The sequence below is a fragment of the Python bivittatus genome, unplaced genomic scaffold (assembly GCF_059951505.1).
Source record: "Python bivittatus isolate LINGU-HERP-01145 unplaced genomic scaffold, Pbiv_v1 ctg000960_np1212, whole genome shotgun sequence".
Taxonomy (NCBI): domain Eukaryota; kingdom Metazoa; phylum Chordata; class Lepidosauria; order Squamata; family Pythonidae; genus Python; species Python bivittatus.
In genome coordinates this window covers 7,044,752-7,063,345 of record NW_028277124.1, presented here as the reverse complement: position 1 = coordinate 7,063,345, position 18,594 = coordinate 7,044,752, and the positions used below count along the sequence as shown (strand labels likewise).

The 18,594-nt window shown below is 41.9% G+C and overlaps 1 protein-coding gene across 6 annotated transcripts in view; it reads right to left on the bottom strand.

Moving 5' to 3' along the window:
* Positions 1–388: 388 nt before the first annotated feature.
* The window catches only part of RALGAPA2 (Ral GTPase activating protein catalytic subunit alpha 2), a 234,083-nt gene continuing 215,877 nt past the window's right edge, over positions 389–18,594 (bottom strand). For 3 of the 6 annotated variants that reach the window (XM_088131538.1, XM_088131540.1, XM_088131541.1), the window contains one exon: positions 389–4,611. The gene's annotated coding sequence lies outside the window, so the exon portion shown is untranslated. The remainder of the gene's footprint in view (positions 4,612–18,594) is intronic. The other 3 variants (XM_088131539.1, XM_088131542.1, XM_088131543.1) reach the window with 1 other exon arrangement.

The window sequence follows — 18,594 nt, the reverse complement described above, 5'->3', positions numbered from 1 at the left end:
CATAAGTCAGGGTACCATAGCATGAGTGGGGAATTTGATGTAGTTTCACATTTTGGGGCTTAGCCTTTGGATCTATAAGGTGGTTTATTCACAAGTTAATATATTTCTTTGTAGGATTGGGGAAGGAGTGTTGAAACTGGCAAATATAGGAAAACTGATAATCAGCAAAAGCCCAGAATGACATCCTTTTGCTTGGCTATGCATAGAGGAGAGGGGGCATGCTCAAACCACCATGACATACCCAACTCATAAACCTGGTAACATTCACAACAGAACATTCAACCTCACTTCCATGATATTGAATAGCAAGGCAATACAGTTTTTATACTCCTTGAAACTATGGCATGACAGTGACGAATTAAGGGTAAGTATTCTTTATTCTGGTACACAAAGTTAAAATCATCACCTGAGGATGGGATGAGGCCAGTATCATGTGACCAAGGGAAACATTGTGGCCGTCACAACATTTCAATATTGCTTTAAAATACAAATGGGGAAGGGGGCTTGTAATAAATCCATGAAAGCAAAGGAATGGGACCTTTATGAGTTGCCTGCTCCTGTATAATTTGTTAAGCTGCTTTGGGCAGAGATGTGGAAAAAACCCAGTGAGTTTGGATAGTTTTATAGAGTTCAATCTGCTTCTTTTCAATTTGATGGTCCAAATGATGTTCCTTAAACTTCTGAGTGCCTCCACTCACTTCACTTACAAGTGTCATCAGTCGGTAGCATGGCATGATGTCTCTTCTACACTGATCACAAAATATTGAGGTTCTTAGGGTCAAACAATGAAGAAATGTCTTACGACAACAATGCTTACATCAAAATGCTGCATGATGGCTGTGCAGTAAGTATAAGCTTTGGATATATTTTCCTACTTTGGTAGGGCAGGTGAGCTTAGCATTCAAATGAGTTCAGTTTAATACCACTCGTACACGTGTATGTTTCTTTCTTAAGCATATTCTTTCATTTTTTATGATTTTGTTGTAATTTCTCTGTTTGATTTGCCCAGATTCATTGAGAGTCAGGTGACATACAAGTTTAATAAGTTGTCGTCATTATTATTCATTTGCAAATGGTTGTTTATTACTTGGAAAAAAGATGAGTTCTTTGGAGAAAACAAAAGGTCTACAATCAATCAGTGGCATCTCTTACAAGCTGCAATGACATCAATATGTGGTGACATATCATGATGTCATTGTGCAAAGAACTTAGAAATAAATACAAGTAAGTAAGTTAAATAATTTGCATCATAAAATAATGCAGTTCTTGTGCTTTGTCCCTCCTAGTCCCTTTGTGGATGTCTGTGGTTACAATCCTGCTAATGTCATTCTGGTCTAGTAAGTACATGTAACTAACAATACTATATTGTGTTTTGGAAAACAAAAATCCTGTCTATTTGTAATTCTAATTTATCACATTATTTTATTTATTAACTATATCAAAGGGAAGATTCTTTTATCAAGACAAATGAATTCTAGGCTATTTTGTTTGGTAATGATAGACTTTATTAATTATTAAATATATTCAATTGCCTTCAAGTTATTTTATCCCTGGATCCTTGGTCTGACACATGGCTTGTTTGTTATCTCCTTATGTAATTACAGTCAGGAAGTTGCAATGAGCATATCAGAAGTTTTATAGTGTCCCAAGTATCATTAAAGTGCCTACAGTTTGCTGGAAGGATGCGGGTTTCATACCAACCCTAAGCACTTAAACCCTAAACTGCTATTAGTAGTTTGTTGCAGCCTGATTCTGTTTGGATTAAAATATTTGTATAGATATTAATAATTCCACCTCTTTTCTTACATCAAAAACTTTCATAATGTGGTAATATATTTCAATGATGCAATGCATAATTATAAATGTAAAGATGTATACATAACCTTTTGTGGATCAACCATTGACTATGTTAGCTAAATATTCATGACAATGGGCCCAATTCAAGGCTCTGAGTCTCTGATGAATACAACTTAGTAGTATGAATTAGGTTTGCTATATCCAGTTCTATGCCAGGAAAAGGGCTGCATTAATTGCAAATAGCACCAGAAATGAAATGAATTTAAACTATGGTTCCCCCCCCCCCAAAAAAACACCAAGATTTTCACTTACTCCATTCCCACCAACTTTGCTCCTAAATACTATTGCTTCATCGGCAAGCATTTTTGTCTGTTACCAATTATTTAGATTTTAAAAATTACATGCTGGATCTTGACTTTATTATAGATCCATAGAAATTAACGGGAATTTGGGTGACTCATGTTCCTTATCCTATCTCTGTGGTCTTCTCCTTAAATCTGCTCTGAAATCTATTTAAAGGAAGGAGCAAGGAGAATCCATTTGGGGGGCAGAACAAGGAGGAAGAATACATTCTACTGTCAGATGTTATTCCATCAGCAAAATGACAGCACTAAATGCAAACCGAGTCTACACTCATGACAAATCTGTATCTAATCCTCTATCTTTAAAATAAACAGACAACAGAGTTCTCAAACTGAAAGTATTGCAGCTTTTAGGCAGACATCTCTTGATATTAGCAATCAAAAAAATCTCTGTTTTCCATCTTTTTCTTGTTAATTTTCCTGAACAAAACAGGCAATAGACAAGCATGGTGATGTTATCTGGACTCCCTATTAAAATGCATGAACGAGGCAAGGCCTCTGCATGAAAAAAAACGAATTTGGAATAGTGATAACAATATAGTGCAAATAGTGTGCAGCCCTTTAACAGTAACCTGTAGCAAACAAATAAACAGATTAAATGCCTGAAAACAGGGAGCATCTTAAAAACTGTTACTACAGTCATGGGGAGCCTTCTCATGCTACTGCAGTAATGTTTAGAAAATTGGATTTTCATAGGTGAGACCAATAGCACAGATTTTTTTCTACCCACTTGCATTTGTGTATTTGAGCAGATAACTGAACTTGACTGCCTTTATCTGGGCATTGTAGCTATGCAAGGTTGGGATTGATTGTTATTTGAATAAGAAATCCTGGGTTTGTAGGCTATACTGGGAAGTAAAAAAAAAAAACCACTCTGGCAGAAGGCAACGGTCAGCCACTTCTCTACCGATATAGAAAAAACAAAACAAAAAACTGAATGATGTATCAATGAAGTAATCAGAAATCAAATTCACCTTGGAGACTTTATTTTTACTTTACTTTACCTTTGCAAGTATATTCAGCAAACTTCACAGAAAAATAAAGGTGGCCCATATTGGGACGTGTTCATAAGTGTGATGTGTTCGATTACTAACAGTGTCTATCTGTGGAAGGACTTTGGTAGTTTGTGCCGACATCCCAAGTGTTGCTTTACAAAGAAGGCTTTGTAAACCTGAACATGATTCCCATGTCCTGCTGCATATATGAAATTACTTTCCTTGTAAATTCTGACTGGGCTTAAACAAATTGCCAGGAAATATGTATTGTGCAAATCCAGGCGTGTGTCATGAATTTATGATTCAGTGTATTGCATGAAACCAGGCAGATGGGCTAAGCAAACCATAAGTTAGTGTGCTGTGTGAACTGAGTCATTATATCGATCCATATTTTCCCAGGTGATCAGTTAAGTAGCTATTCTGTGCTGATAAAGTAGCCAATATTCATAACAACATGGATTAAGGGAATAACTCTGTAATTTTATCACACAGAACATTCAGAAATAGGAGCCTTGAGGTGGCACAAGCTACTTAACTACTCATTGTAAGATTTAAATGCTATAGTTACATACTGTATATCTTATGTATTTTATCAGGCAATTTAAATTTAGGTTTTACTACTGTATTTTATTTAACTATATAAATACTTAGAAGTGCTACTGATTATGAGTAGGCATTATCGGTTATGTGCACAACAATAAACTTTGGAAATTAGTAATAGAAAATGATAGTATATTTGAAAAGATATTGTAAAGCATAATCATTTTTCATCTATATGCCAAGTAGTTTGGTCTTTACAGCCAATTAAAAGCACTTTTCTTTAAAATAAAAAGGAGATTATTAGCCAAAACTCCTTCATTTTGGCTAAATGTGACCCTCCACCAGTGAAATAAAAAGAAGCTTTCTTTCAGTAAATGTTAAATTATACCGAAACTGTTAATGTTACATTTAAGACTTCTTTTTTGGGGGGGAGGGGGCTTTCAGTTATTGTTCTGCATCCTCTTTTAGATGATACCTAATTGGTAAACTAAAATTAGAAAGCAAGTATTTTATCACAATTTAAACTGACAACAAAAAGTCTGGACTTCAGTCCTCCACAGCAGAAAGTTATCAAGTGAGCTCCAGGAAATAATACAGGAAAACATGAAAAATTTAAGTTTGAAATTTAAGGAACAATGATTTCATAGCAAAAACAGAAAATAAAAAACCTTCATTATGGAGTCTCCAAAAATTACCAGCTGGAGAGATACAGCAGATGACAGCGTAGGTTTCTTCAATTATTTCAAATTTCCAAAATGTTTAACTTGAAGATTTACTGAGAGTACTGGCCAATCAGTACAACTTTCCAGAAACTTGGGGTTTTTTTCTGACAGTTGCTAGTATTGGTGAAATCTGCTCTGTTTATTCTGTCTTTACAGGTGCAGTAAGATCAGCACTCAAACTTGTAGTAATAATGCCTACAAAAAGAAAGAACATCATATTAAAACATATATTAAAAAACAACAACCAACAACATAGGCCACTATACAGTCATTGATTAAGAAAGATTCTAAAACGCATGGAAGGGCTAAAATAAAAGCCACACAAGATTTGAAATGGACCAATTTGTTTTCATGCACCACCTCTTGTGTCCAGCTTCTCCTTCTACAAGCAGATGGAAAGGACTTTCAGGGAAGTGGCACAAGACAAATCTGCACAAGCACTGTTCTTGCCAGATAACTAATCCTGTTGCCAAGCTGGCGCAACAGCTGCCCACCTTTGCAGTCCGCCAAACTGGCACCAAGGCCACAAACTGAGGACATCAAGAACTAGATTCCCCAACCGAGGAAGCTACAGACCATTTTGCACATCTCCAAGGAGAACTTGCCAGATATTTTTCTCTACAGAGACTTACAAAAATAAGGTTTGATGTGCTTCTGCTGACAGTCCTAAAGGTCAGATTTCAAAACTTCTCTTGTAAGAAATGTATTTACCCTCATGGATTAGGAATAATAGAAAATGCTACTTTACCATACCTTTTACAGAGACTACATTACACTTACTCTATTACATTTTCCAGGTGGATCACATTTTATAGTTTTCAATTGCTGTTACACAAAACTCTCTTCATTACATATATTGTCACAAAATTCTGTGCAATAGCACAAGAGCCTGGCATGAGATAACAGCAAGGCTACTGTGATGGAATGTATCTACGGAGGGGGAGGTGGTGTGATGGAATGCAGTAGAGACCAAGGTTCTCAGGAAGGAGGGGGCACATTCCAGGAAGGAAAAGGGGGAGGCAAGAGGCAACGTCGTCCAGAGCCAGAGCGTGGGAAGAGGAAAGACTTAAGATAGCCACTCCCTAGATTCTCCCAGAGTATATCTATTAGGTTAGCATAGTACAGATTTAGCCGGCAAGATTCTGTCTACATGGTATAAGCAATAAAGAACTGAACTTGGCTGGATTGTTTCCCTGTTGTTCTTGGGTTGGGCCTGACAACAATCTTGCCAGGCTAAATCTGTACTATGCTAACCTAATAGATATACTCTGGGAAAATCTAGGGAGTGGCTATCTTAAGTCTCTTTTTCTTCCCACGCTCTGGCTCTGGACTGTGTTGCCTCTTGCCTCCCCCTTTTCCCTCCTGGAATGTGCCCCCTCCTTCCTGAGAACCTGGGTCTCTACTGCATTCCATCACACTACCTCCCCCTTTGTAGATACATTCCATCACAGCTACCTTTGTGAATTTAATTTTTATCCTATCTTTCTTGGAGCATTTTAGACTTTAAATGTGTTGGTGTATGTGCAGGTTGATTATGCTGGTAGATTCACTAACAACTGATACCGTACTGACTTAGAAATGATACTATTACTTAGTATCATTATGCATTCTATCTGGCTTGCTTTGGCTGTAATACATTTCTCCCTCTACTTCTCCTCCTCTGCAGACTAAACAGTAGATTAGAAAAACTCATGTGGTTTGTGATTCTGAGTATCTGAATGAATCTATGCAAAGCTGATCTCAGAAAAATGTACAAATTCTCAGTTACAAGAGGGGTGTGTAATATGTGTGTGTATTTGGAGGGTTTATAATAAAACCCTTTATTTTTCTTACACTCTGATGAAATCCACATTCAGAAATATACACACAATCTCCTTAGGGCTATATCATTTCAGATTGCAGACAGAATTGCATGCTTCCCCAAATCTCTTTAAAAAATCCATGCATATAAAAATTGTTGTTAGTTGGGTAACGATAGATTAAATATAAGCACGTACCACTTGATGATCATTACAGTTGACTGTGTATCCTTATTATATTATAAAATGATTGAATGTGTGATGGAGGGCATAAATGTTCTCACCATTATGGTTCACTAACATGCTAGTTATCAGATGTTGACAAGCACTTTTGTGTTAACTCAAGTCTACAATTTTCCTCCTTGACTTCCTTACAGGCAGTTGCAGATTCTAGTAAAATATATAGCTGGTGTGATGGAGTGCTTGAAGTGTGATAAAAGGTGAAGTTTTTCCAATTGTTTGTAGCTTCTAGGGTAAGGCAGATGACCACTTCTATATCATATTCATGCTATGGCTGGCCATGTTCCTCTGATTCTTGGGGAAAGTGTCTGCTCTCCCAAGACTTATTTAGTTAAAACTTTTATCCCATTTTTCTACTTTAAAAGCACTGGTGAATTTTATGCTGTGTTGTTAAAGTGGTGTTAGAACATATGCAGATCTAATTTCTTTCTTTTATAATAAAATATATAACATTTATTTATTCTATATCACTTTGTGAGGGCTATTGTATCTTAAAGGTTATTTAGAAATCTTTTAATAAAGCAAGGCTCCTTGGCTTCAGATATTGATAGGAATGGTCAAAATCTGGAGTTATTTTTTGATTGGTCTCTATTTTTTTGTCCTATTTCATATATCCATTGACAAACATAGTGAAGGGTTTTGGGTCAACTCTTGGTGTGAGCCAAAAGGACCAATGGCATCCATTTTATATTGTTGTTATGTAGACTAAACTTACCAACCACACAATTTTATTGCAGGGCCTCCTGCTGCCCCCCATCAAAAATAAAACTGGCAACAGTCTATAGATAGCTTAGGAAATTATATTGGGTGTTATGCCAGACAAACATGCAGACATTAAGAAAAAAAAGGAAACTAGCTGCTACCACATGATGCAATTCCTAGAAGAGTAACATGCTTACATTCACATAACAGAGACATCACCACCAGCAAAGTTACCAGTTTACCTGTGATGCGTGTCTGCCAGGGTATAACATATGTGTATTCATGCGAGCTGTAGTAAACTGATACCAGATTCTACGTTGCATTCTTTAAAAAGATACTTCAGCAAGTGAAAATCCAGGGAAATGTAAAAAAGCCATGATACTTCCAACAGCTATGCTTCCCATGTAATCTAGTTTTTGGCTTTCATTTTCACTACATTGCTGATCCAAGCAGTCTGCAGGAGTTTACATGAACATTTACCTAAAGTCAAATAAACTTTCAGTCATGTAAATAACTGAGGCAATGTAAGACTGAGTTCATAATCTTGGGATGAACTTGTATTGGGGGCTGAGTGCGAAAGTTATGAGATGACAATTGTTCCTTATGTTCTATTTAAGATGTTGTTTCCTCCTATGTACAAAAAGTTCACTTCAGAACTTTATATAACACTCTAATTCCCTAAAAGAGATAAAGCTGTTTCTGTTTATATTGTTATTCCTCTTGTGCAGACACCATAATTTACAACTTGACAATCAATCTTATGTCTGTTTATTCAGAAATACATTCTAGGCTGTTTAAAGTGTCTGAGTCTAATAGCGTATGTAGAATTGCTGCTAAAATCACATCTCTTCTGATTGAAGATAAAAAGTTACTTAATTCAAAAGCTATTGAACTTATTTAAAGGGTATATATACATGTACATAAGAGAATGAGTATGCAACTCCTCTAGTTAGTTCCTTAGCATAATTATAATCAATGCTCCTAGGAACAGAGAAATGCATGTTGCAATCAAGCACAGTTGTTGCTACTGTGTCTTTGATCCATCCCATGAGACTTCTGTAAATGCAAATGCCATTTCATCAGCTCGCTCCCAGTAAAGAACTTTTAAACAATGTTATCCAACTCCTGCAACTGTCATGTGTGTGCATGTGTATGCCAAATGCCATACACAAATTCCTTTGAGAATGTAGAGTTAGTGTATGACTCCCATAAACAGAAGAAAAAGATGGACATCTTTGAATCTACTGTTGCTAGTTCCTTTTTTTTTTTTTAATTATACGTTGGTGAATGCATTCTTATGTAAGTTGAAAATATTTGCATTTGCGTATATTTCATCTTGATGGAATGACAAAGGGAATTCATAGTCTTACCAAATTAATTGTTTGAACATATATTTACAGGAGTGCGTGGGGAGGGACTCCAAAAAGTGAAATGTCAGGTGCCACGATATGAGCGTAGACCCACCCATGTTTAATATCTACGTGACATCTGCATGTGGGCTGAAATAAACAAAATATCTTTGGAAAGTGGGTTTGCCAAAATGATGGTATCTAATCAGGCAACAGTCACAACCATTTACCACATAATGGGAAAAATGAACAAGCGTCTGCTCTTTTGTTTTGGCAAAACTATGCAGAGATCATCAGGACCGTAAGCTTTTAGAATGTTAAAATATCTTGCGTCTACCCTTGCAGGTGTTTTTTATTCATCCTTACACAAGCTTGTGACTTTTAAAACCATAAGGAGGTGCTTTCCAACTGGAAATTCCCCTTCCTCAAGCTGTATCCCTAGTTAACTCCTTTTCCATCTATATTGCAGATTAATTTATAACGTGTTTTCCAGGAGATATCCCAAGGAAAATTTCGTACAACTCACATGAAGTCCCAGATTGGATAACTGCTGCTGCTCTGCTGCTATTATTATGGTTGGTCGCACAGTCAGCCAGATGTTTAGACTGGATTTGGCATTTTTATCCACCTATCAAGTCCTTCCCAAGGATCTGGAATAGGCAGATGTGGTTGTTTGATGGTGTTAAAGGTATTGTTGCAGGATATAAGCTGTTCCAAGTAAAGCTGCCTTTTGCAATTGTCTGATGGTGATTTTGTTAATGCCAGTGGTGTTCAAGTGGTGCTCCAGAAGTTTTGGAATTGCACCTAAGGCGCCTATAACTGTTGGTACTATCTTTGCTTTCTTCTTCTTCTTCTTCTTCTTCTTCTTCTTCTTCTTCTTCTTCTTCTTCTTCTTCTTCTTCTTCTTCTTCTTCTTCTTCTTCTTCTTCTTATTATTATTATTATTATTATTATTATTATTATTATGTGAGTGGTTTGTGGTACTGGGTTGTGCCTGGCAGAGCTTGGTGGAGGCTGGTGTGACTTGGCAGAGGCTGGCAGGAGCTTGTCGGAGGCTGACAGAGCTGGGCTGCACAGCTGAGTGGTGCAGCAAACAACAGAGCGAGCGGCTTGAGATGAGCAACACAGCGAGTTGCCCGAAGGGAGGCCTGGTCTGCAGTGACCTGGATAACAGCCAAAGTGGGGCTGGGACAGTTTGAATAGCTGAAAGTTTACCAGATTGGTGCTGGAGCAACAGTGGTACCTTGAGTAGGACTGGGGGCAATAGCTGAAGAATTGGAAGCGACGGCCCAAGGCCTGAAAACTGGTCAGAGATGCGATCTGAGGTGCAACCTGAGAGGCGGCGTAGGTGGTTGATTAAACTGGCCCGATAGCCTATGCAGAGAGGGCGGAGGTGGGTGGGGGTCCCTCCAGTGTGTGAGAGTTGGGGTGCCCTGTGAGAGATAGGGAGGGGAGCTCAAGGATGAATGTATGGAGTGTGAATGAATGTGTGAGTGCTGTGAGGACACTCAGCCCCCCGAGTGAGAGTCGGGGAGGGAGGGGAAGTAGATTGGGTTCCCCCTGCTGGTTAGTGAGAGAGGCCAGTGAAGGGGGCATAGTGGGTGACAGTGGGTGATAGTGAATGAAGGGGGTGAAGGTTAGGGTTCTAACAGTGCTGAGAGTGGTAGGTGAAGTGCCAAGGAGCCCATCACCACCGTCTGATTGATTGAGCTTGTTTGTTGGTATATGGTTGGATGGAGGGTCCCCTAACCAGGGAAACCAGAGGTCGGCGATTGGGGGGAAATGGAGGCTTTGGGGAAGTCAGGGTGGGTTACACTATTCAGGTGGTGATGGGCAGGGGATGTTATGATGGGAGTCAGAGGGCAGGCCGCTCTTGGTTTCATTGTTTGTTACCAGTGGCGTGTTCCAGCCCTCTGTACTCAGACCCAGGCCCCGGACAGCAGATCCATGGTGGCCCTGGCTTTTGGCTGCTGCTTCTTAATGCCAGGTCACTTAACAACAAGGCCCCCCCTTATATGTGATCCGATCACTGAGGAGTGGGCCGACCTGGAGTGTATCACTGAGACCTGGCTGGGCCCTGAAAGGGGGGGTTCCCCTTTCAGAAATGTGCTGGGTTTACAGTTTGGCACCAACCAAGACCCCCAGGGCAGGGGAGGAGGGGTAGCGGTTGTCATCCGGGAGTCTTGGTTGGCCTTCAGGGGCACTGTTCCACAAGTGGCCGGTTGCGAGGCCCTGTTCCTGAAGTTGGGCTCATGAGAACAGTTGGGATTGTTGCTACTGTACCAGCGTCCCTGCTCCGTAGCAACCTCCCTGTCTGAGCTCCTGGAGGCCGTCTCAGGGTTGGTGGTGGAGTTCCCCAGACTTATGGTTCTGGGTGACTTCAGTCTGCTGTCCCTGGGACGTGCCTCGGAGGGAGCCCGGAACTTCATGGCCATCATGGCGGCCATGGGCCTGTCCCAGATTATTTGCAACCCGACTCAGGACACTGGCTTCACAATGGACTTTTTTTGCCAGAGCAGTGGCAATGTGATCTGAAGGGAGAATTACATCTGTCCCTCTTGTCATGGTCAGATCATGCACTGATAGCCTTGAGATTCTCCTATGCTACCCCCTCTGCAGGGAGGCAGGACCCATTTGATTGGTCTGCCCCTGGCGACTGATGGACCCAATGGGGTTCCAGACGGAGCTGGGAACTATACCCGAGGATCTGCTGCACGGTCCAGCAGAGGCCCTGGTTGCCACCTGGAATAGGAAGGTGGCTGAGGCCTTGGGCAAGAACCTGTGCAACCTCTCTTGACCCATCAAGCCCGATACTCCCCATGGTTTACGGAGGAGTTGAGGGTTCTGAAAGGAATTAAGAGACGTCTAGAGAGCCACTGGAGGAAAACAAGGAGCAAATCCGACTGAACACAGGCTAGAGCCACTATTAAGGCCTACCTTGTGGCAGTAAGAGTGGTGAAACTTCTCCGCTCTTATTGCATCCGCAGAATGCCGCCCAGCAGCCCTGTTTAAGATCACTCAATCTCTTCTGAGAAAGGTGGGCCCAGTGACCCACCTACAGGGCTACAAAGAGTTTTCTGGCCATCTGGAGGATAAAATCGCTCAGATACATTCCCAGTTGGATACCAAACATGGAGCATGGCCTGTGGAGATCCTGGGGCATGTACTTGCCCTGTTATCTGGGAATAGTTTGATCCGGTTGGACTTGAGGAAGTGGACAGGGTCCTCCATGTCAGGTTCAGCCTAGCTCAGCACATGCCATTCAAGCTAGCCACCATTTTGCCTAGCTAAGTTCAAAGGCGCCTGGTCAGCTTCCTTGCCTCAGGTGCAGACGATCGAAAGCGGAAGCGCTAACCGCAAGTAAACTGCTGACAGGTTGCGGCAATCAGCCCGCGACAGGAATCAATTACTTTGTAATGAGCAGGACTTCCCCCAGCTGCTGCAGGCAAGCAGCTGACAATAGAAACAAAGAACTCCGCAGCTCAAGCCGCGCTCAACCGCCCATCAAGTGCAATCGTGAGTCAGCCTCATGGGACCTGCCAAGCAAGCAAGACAGCTGAAAACAAAGGACCCTGGCTGAACCTGCCATCGACCCAGGGCGGAGGGAGCCGGGGACAAGGGGCAAGGCAAGGATGGGCAAAGGTGGACAGGGGTGGTAAGGGGCAATCAACAGGCAGGACTTGCTAAGTGCGGGAAACGGGGAGACTATAGAATGCTATGTAACCTGTGCTAAGCCAACCCGGGCTTTGTTTGTAACCACCTGCATTACACCTGAGTAAATTGCTTTCGTACGAGCCTGCATCTCACAGAGTCTTTATTCAGTGATGAATGCGACAACTCTTACACTCCGGGCTGTAAATGCCACCACCTGTCAATTAGATCCATGCCCCTTCTGGCTGGTTAAGGCAGGTCGGGAGGTGATGTGTGGGTGGGTCCAGGCAATGGTGAATTCATCCTTGAGAGTGGGAGTGTTTCCAGCAGCCTTCAAAGAGGTGCTGGTAGACCCCCTCAAGGAACACTCGCTGGATCCCACTGTACTGGACAATTTTCGTCTAGTCTCCCACCTCCCCTTTTTAGGGAAGGTGGCTGAGAAAGTGGTGGCATTGCAGCTCCAGAGGATCCTGGATGGAACAGATTATCTGGACCCTTTTCAGTCAGGTTTCAGGCCTGGATATGGGATGGAAACAGCACTGGTTGCACTTTTGGATGATCTTTGGCGGGAGTGGGATGGGGGTAGTGCATCCATCCTTGCTCTTCTTGACCTCTCAGCAGCTTTCGATACCATCAACCATGATATCCTTTTGGGTCGGCTCAGGGAGTTAGGGGTGGGTGGCACAGTCTTGTGCTGGTTCATCTTCCTCCAGGGCCGGTCCCAGTCAGTGTTGACAGGGAGCAAGTGGTCTAACCTGCGGCCCCTCCTTTGTGGGGTGCCGTAGGGTTCGGTACTCTCCCCTCTCCTTTTTAAATCTACATGAAACCACTGGGTGAAATCATCCACCACCATGGGATGAGGTATTATCAATATGCAGATGATATCCAGTTATACACCTCCATCCCAGATGATTTGAGTGCTGTGACTACCCTTTCGTGGTGCCTGGAGGCTGTGGGGGTCTGGATGGGGAACAGGCTTCAGCTAAACCCTGGTAAGACGGAGTGGCTGTGGGTTGGGGCCTCCTCTGTATCCAGAGGTTTACCATCTTTGGTTCTGGATGGGGTGGCACTACCCCAGACAGACCTGATGCGTAATCTGGGGGTCCTCCTGGACTCACAACTCCTGCTTGAAGAGCAGATGGCAGTTGTGGCCAGGATGGTCTTTGCTCAACTACATGTTGTGTGCCAGCTATGGCCTTTCCTGGATCGGGAGGCCCTCCAGTCAGTCATTCATGCCCTAGTAATCTCCTGTATAGACTATTGCAGCATGTTGTACAAGGGGCTACCCTTGAAGAGTATCCGGAAGCTACAGCTGGTTCAAAATGCAGCCGCATGGGCAATTTTGGGTGCCCCAAAGATGGCATATATCACACCTTTGCTGCGTGAGCTGCATTGGGTCCCAGTTTGCTTCTGGGTCCAATTCAAGGTGTTGGTTATCACCTTTAAAGCCCTACATGGCATGGGATTGGGTTATCTGAGAGACTGTCTCACCCCTATTATATCGATCCGCCCTATCCGGTCAAGCAGAGAGAGTATGCTATGGACCCCGTCGATGAAAGAATGTTGACTGGCGAGGCCCAGAAGGAGAGCCTTCTTTGCCGTGGCCCCTGCCCTATGGAATACCCTTCCCCCAGAGGTGAGGTAGGCCCCTACTCTCTTGACATTCCAGAAAGCAGTCAAGACCTGGCTCTGCCAACTTGCATGGTGTGAGAAAAGGGGCAACCAACCCTGGGGGTGGCTAGCACCTTGAAGATGCTCCTGTATGTTAATATCTTTTTGATCACCAGCACCTTGGAAGATATTATTTATGTATGTAATTGGTTTTACTGTGTTTTTAAACTATTTTTATTGTATTTTAATTAATAAATATTTGTTGTTTTTTATTGTAAACCGCCTAGAGTCACTTCCTTGTGAGATGAGCGGTGTCCAAATTTGAAATATAAATTAATAAATTAATAGTGTGTAGATGTTGTTTATCTCTATGTGCCTGTTGATGGCTGCCTTGTCTGAATACCAAGCTTCCAGGAATTCCCTCACATTTTTTAATTTGGCTTGGTCTAAGATGCTGACACTTTCCCAGTTGAAACTATGGTTAAGTCTGTCCATGTGTTGTGAGATTAAGGAGCTTTCACTGTGTCTTCTGACTGCTAGTTGGTGTTCATGGATGTGCTCTGCAAGCCTTCTGCCTGTCTGTCCTACATAGTGGCTGCAGTCCTTACACTGTATGTTGTGGATGATTCCTGTTTTTTCTTCTTGGGCTACTGGGTCTTTTGGTTTACTTAAGATGTTTTGGAGGGCTGTAGTTGGTTTGTATGCTACAGAGATGCCATGTGGTTGTAACAGTCTGTTGGTTGTTTCTGAGACATTTCTGATGTATGGCAGCGTTATCCTTTTCATAGCTTGTGTGGGTTGTGTTGTAGTAGGTTGAGTGGTCAGGCACATTTTGATAAAGTTGTGTGGATATCCATTTTGTTGGAAGATGTTGTACAGGTGGCCTGTTTCCTTTTTCTGCTGTTCTGGGTGCTGCAGTGTGTTTTTGGTCATTTGAATAATGTTCTTACACAGCATCTCTTGTGGGAGGTTGGGTTGTTACTTTGGTAATGGAGTATTTGGTTAGCGTGGGTTGTTTTCTGATAGACTTGAGTTTCTAATTTTTTGTTGTTTCCTCTGCTGATGAGGATATCCAGGAAGAGTAGGTGTTGTTGTTTTCTTCCTCTCTGGTGAATTTTCCAGGGGTGTTCTATGCATTTCTTCTCCTACTTTATCTCCTGGAGTTCCTCTGAAAACCCAGGGGCTCTCCAGGGTCCACATGTAGAGGGAGTCTGCACAGTTGTGATGTGATCTGAAGCCATCATCACCTCCTCGTTCCAGGCAGCAACTAAGGCCTCAATTGATTTGTGCATCAGAATCAGGAATAATCCCAAATTCCCTCTGAAACTGAGCAGGCTCCACCAAGTGCCTGGGTTAAACTGATTGAATAGGTTCTTCCTCCAGTAGACAGCAGCTACAGAGAAGTCAGGGCTAACAGAGTGATCTGACCATGACAAGGATCTTATAGTAATATCTCCCAACTAGAGATCACATTGCCTAAGATGTAGCTTAACTAAGACCTAATTAACCCTAGGACAGAAACCAGATTTAGTGTGTGATGTCCACTGTGAGTTGGGCTATCAATCATCTGGATCACATCTGTAATTGCCATGGTGGCCATGACTTCCTGAGCCACCCCTGACTCTGCACCCATGGAAGGCAGGTTAAAGTCTCCCAGAACCTTCAGACTGGGGAACTCTATTGTCAACCCTATCACAGTGTTAAGCAGCTCAGTAGGAAAGCCACTATGCAGCAGACCGGCTAGTACAGTAACAGCAGTGCCATCTGATCCCAGGTGCCCAGTCTAATCAACAGGGACTTACATATAGTTATCTGCAGTGTAGCACCTCTAAAAGCCACCAGTCTCTCAGATAACAATAACTACATTGCCCCTACCCTACAGCTGGTTTGCTAGCACACTTGAAACCTAGGTGAGCACATTTCCAAGAGCACATTCCCTTCATGCCCAGACAGATCTTGGTAATGCATGCCAGGTCAGCCCTCTTATCCACTATTACATTGTGGATGAGAGACGTCTTATTAGAGGTTGACCTGGCATTCAGCTGAATGTCAAAAAGGATCAGGCCTTGGGGTCAAGTGCAAGGGGCTGGAATGCCAAATTGGTATGACACCCAAAGATAGCCTTCCCTGAGAACAGTCCACCTCCTGTCTCCCATCATATCTCCCCCTGCCCATCACCACTGTTACGTTATGTTATGTTATGTTATGTTATTTCCTGGCTCTCCTTCCCAAGCACACCAAGCCCACCCTCAACGTTTGCCAATCACATTCTCAGGTCAAAGGGCTCCATCACACAACACAATCCATCTAACCAGTTGGCTATTAACCATGTGCCAGCCAACTATGGTCTGGACAAAGGGCAATAAGCTGAATCCAGATAAGTCATTCAGTAACAGAATGTCCATGTTACTTGTGTAGGTGGCGTTCAACTGATCCTGGAAAATGCTGCACTTCCCTCCAAAAGAACTTGATAGCTTGAAGTGATAGACCCATCTTTTGCATTAGAAGCACAAGTGTCCTCCATGCACTGAGCGCCTTTTACTAGCTCAGGCTGCTTTGTCACTTACGTCCTTATTAGGACAGATTGATCTAACTGATTAGATTACTGCAAAGTACTGTACAGATAGGTCTGCCCTCAAAGATGGTCCTGAACTTCAGATAGTACAAAATATGACAACAAAAGTACTGTCTGGAACTGGGCATTATATTATGATGCTAGTTTTACATCATCATCATCATCATCATCATCATCATCATCATCATCATCATCATCATCATCATCATCATGGTTCATTGTACAGTCAGCCAGATGTTTAGACTGGATCTGGCATTTTTGTCCACCCATCAAGTCCTTCCCAAGAACTTGGGATAGGCAGATGTTGTTTAATAATGTTAAAGGTATCATCGTGGGATGTAAGTTGTTCCAAGTAAAGCTGCCTTTTGCAATTGACTGATGGTGATTTTGTCAATGCCGATAGTGTTCAAGTGGTGCTCCAGATGTTTTGGAATTACACCCAAGGCACCTATTAGTATTGGTACTATCTTTACTTTTGTTCTACTTCTATTTGCAGGTCTTTATATTTTGTGATTTTTCTCCAGTTCCTTCTCTTCTGTTCTGCTGTCTCCAGTTATTGCAGTGTCCACTATTCAGACTTTTTTGTCTTTCTTATCAAGAATTGTTAAGTCTGTGGTGTTGTGCGGCAGATGCTTGTCTGCTTGAATTCTAAAGTCCCAGAGCACTTTAGCGTCTTCATTTTCTATTACTATGCCTATTTTGTGATTCCACCAGTTCTTACTTGTAAGCAAGCGGTATTTCTTGCAGAAATTTTGCTATTTTGACATGCCATTGTTTGTAGTCAGTCTCTGCGATCTTCTTGCAGCAGCTAACTAGGTGGTCCACTGTTCCTTCAGCTTCTTTGCAAAGATGGCATTTGCTGTTGGTTGCTATTTTCTCAATTTTAGCTTTGCATGCATTTGTTCTTAAGGCTTGGTCTTGTGCAGCCAGAATTAGCCCCTTTGTCTCTTTCTTCAACCTTCCTGCTCTTAGCCATTGCCAGGTCTTGTTATTACCTACTTTGCCTGCTAGTTTTTTTTTTTTTTTTTTAACGTGCTAGCCGTGTAATACTTTCCTGTTCTTCATTTGGTTTTTCTTATAGGCCAGTTTGGTCTCTTTGGTATTCAGTAAGCCTTCATAGTGTACTAGCTTCAATGCATCTTCTTCACTTTCCTTCAGATATTCTTCCAATGCCCTTTTTTCTTCTTCAACCATCTGGTATACTGACAACATTCCATGTTCACCTATACTCCTTGGTAAACGTAGTCTGTCTACATTGCTGTGTGGATGAAGGGCATGATTCATTGTCATTATTTTTCTGGTCTTCCTATCCAGGGTTTTTAGTTCACCTTGAATCCAGTCCACTATTCCAGCAGTATATCTAATTACTGGATTGCCCAGGTGTTAATTGCCTTGATGGTATTTCCTCCACTGAGTTTTGACTTAAGATCTTTTTCACTCTTCTGATGTATTCACTATTAACCTTCTTCTTGACTTCAGTGTGCTTGATGTTGTCAGCCTGAAGGATACCCAGGTATTTGTAGTGATCTTCTTAATCCAGACTCTTGATGTTATTTCCATAGGGCATCTTGATTATTTCAGTTTTCACTATTTCTCCCCTGTTGATGGTAAGGGTGGCACATCTGTCCAGTCCAAACTCCATTGCAATATCTTGGGTGTATATTTGGACAGTATTGAGCAGTGATTGCATTTCAGATGGTGTTTTTCCATACAGCTTCAGATCGTCTATGTAAAGAAGGTCAGATAACCTGGCAGATGTTTTTGATGTTTGATAGCCATGGTCTGATTGTTCACTATTGTTAACAGAGGAAACATTGCAATGACAAATAGTAGTGGTGATAGTGAGTCTCCTTGAAAGATTCTTCTCTTGATGTTAACCTCTCCCAGTCTATTGCCATTGATCAGCAACTGTGACTTCCATTGTGCCATTGCACAAAGCTTCTGATGTTTCTACTGACTCCTGTTATTTCTAGGCACTTGATTATCCAGTCATGTGGCAGGGAGTCGAATGCCTTCTTGTAATCAATCCAAGCTACATTCAAGTTGGTCTCCTTCTCTTGCAATTTTCCAAAATCACCTTGTCAATTAGGAGCTGATCTTTTGTTCCTGTGCTGTGGGCAGTTTCCTTTCTGCTCAGATGGAAAGAGCTTGTTTTCAACTAGATGCTGTTGGACTGCATCAGCTACCACACCAATTGGCAATTTAAAAGTTGTTGGTAAGCAGGTAATTGGTCTGTAGTTGCCTAGTGCTG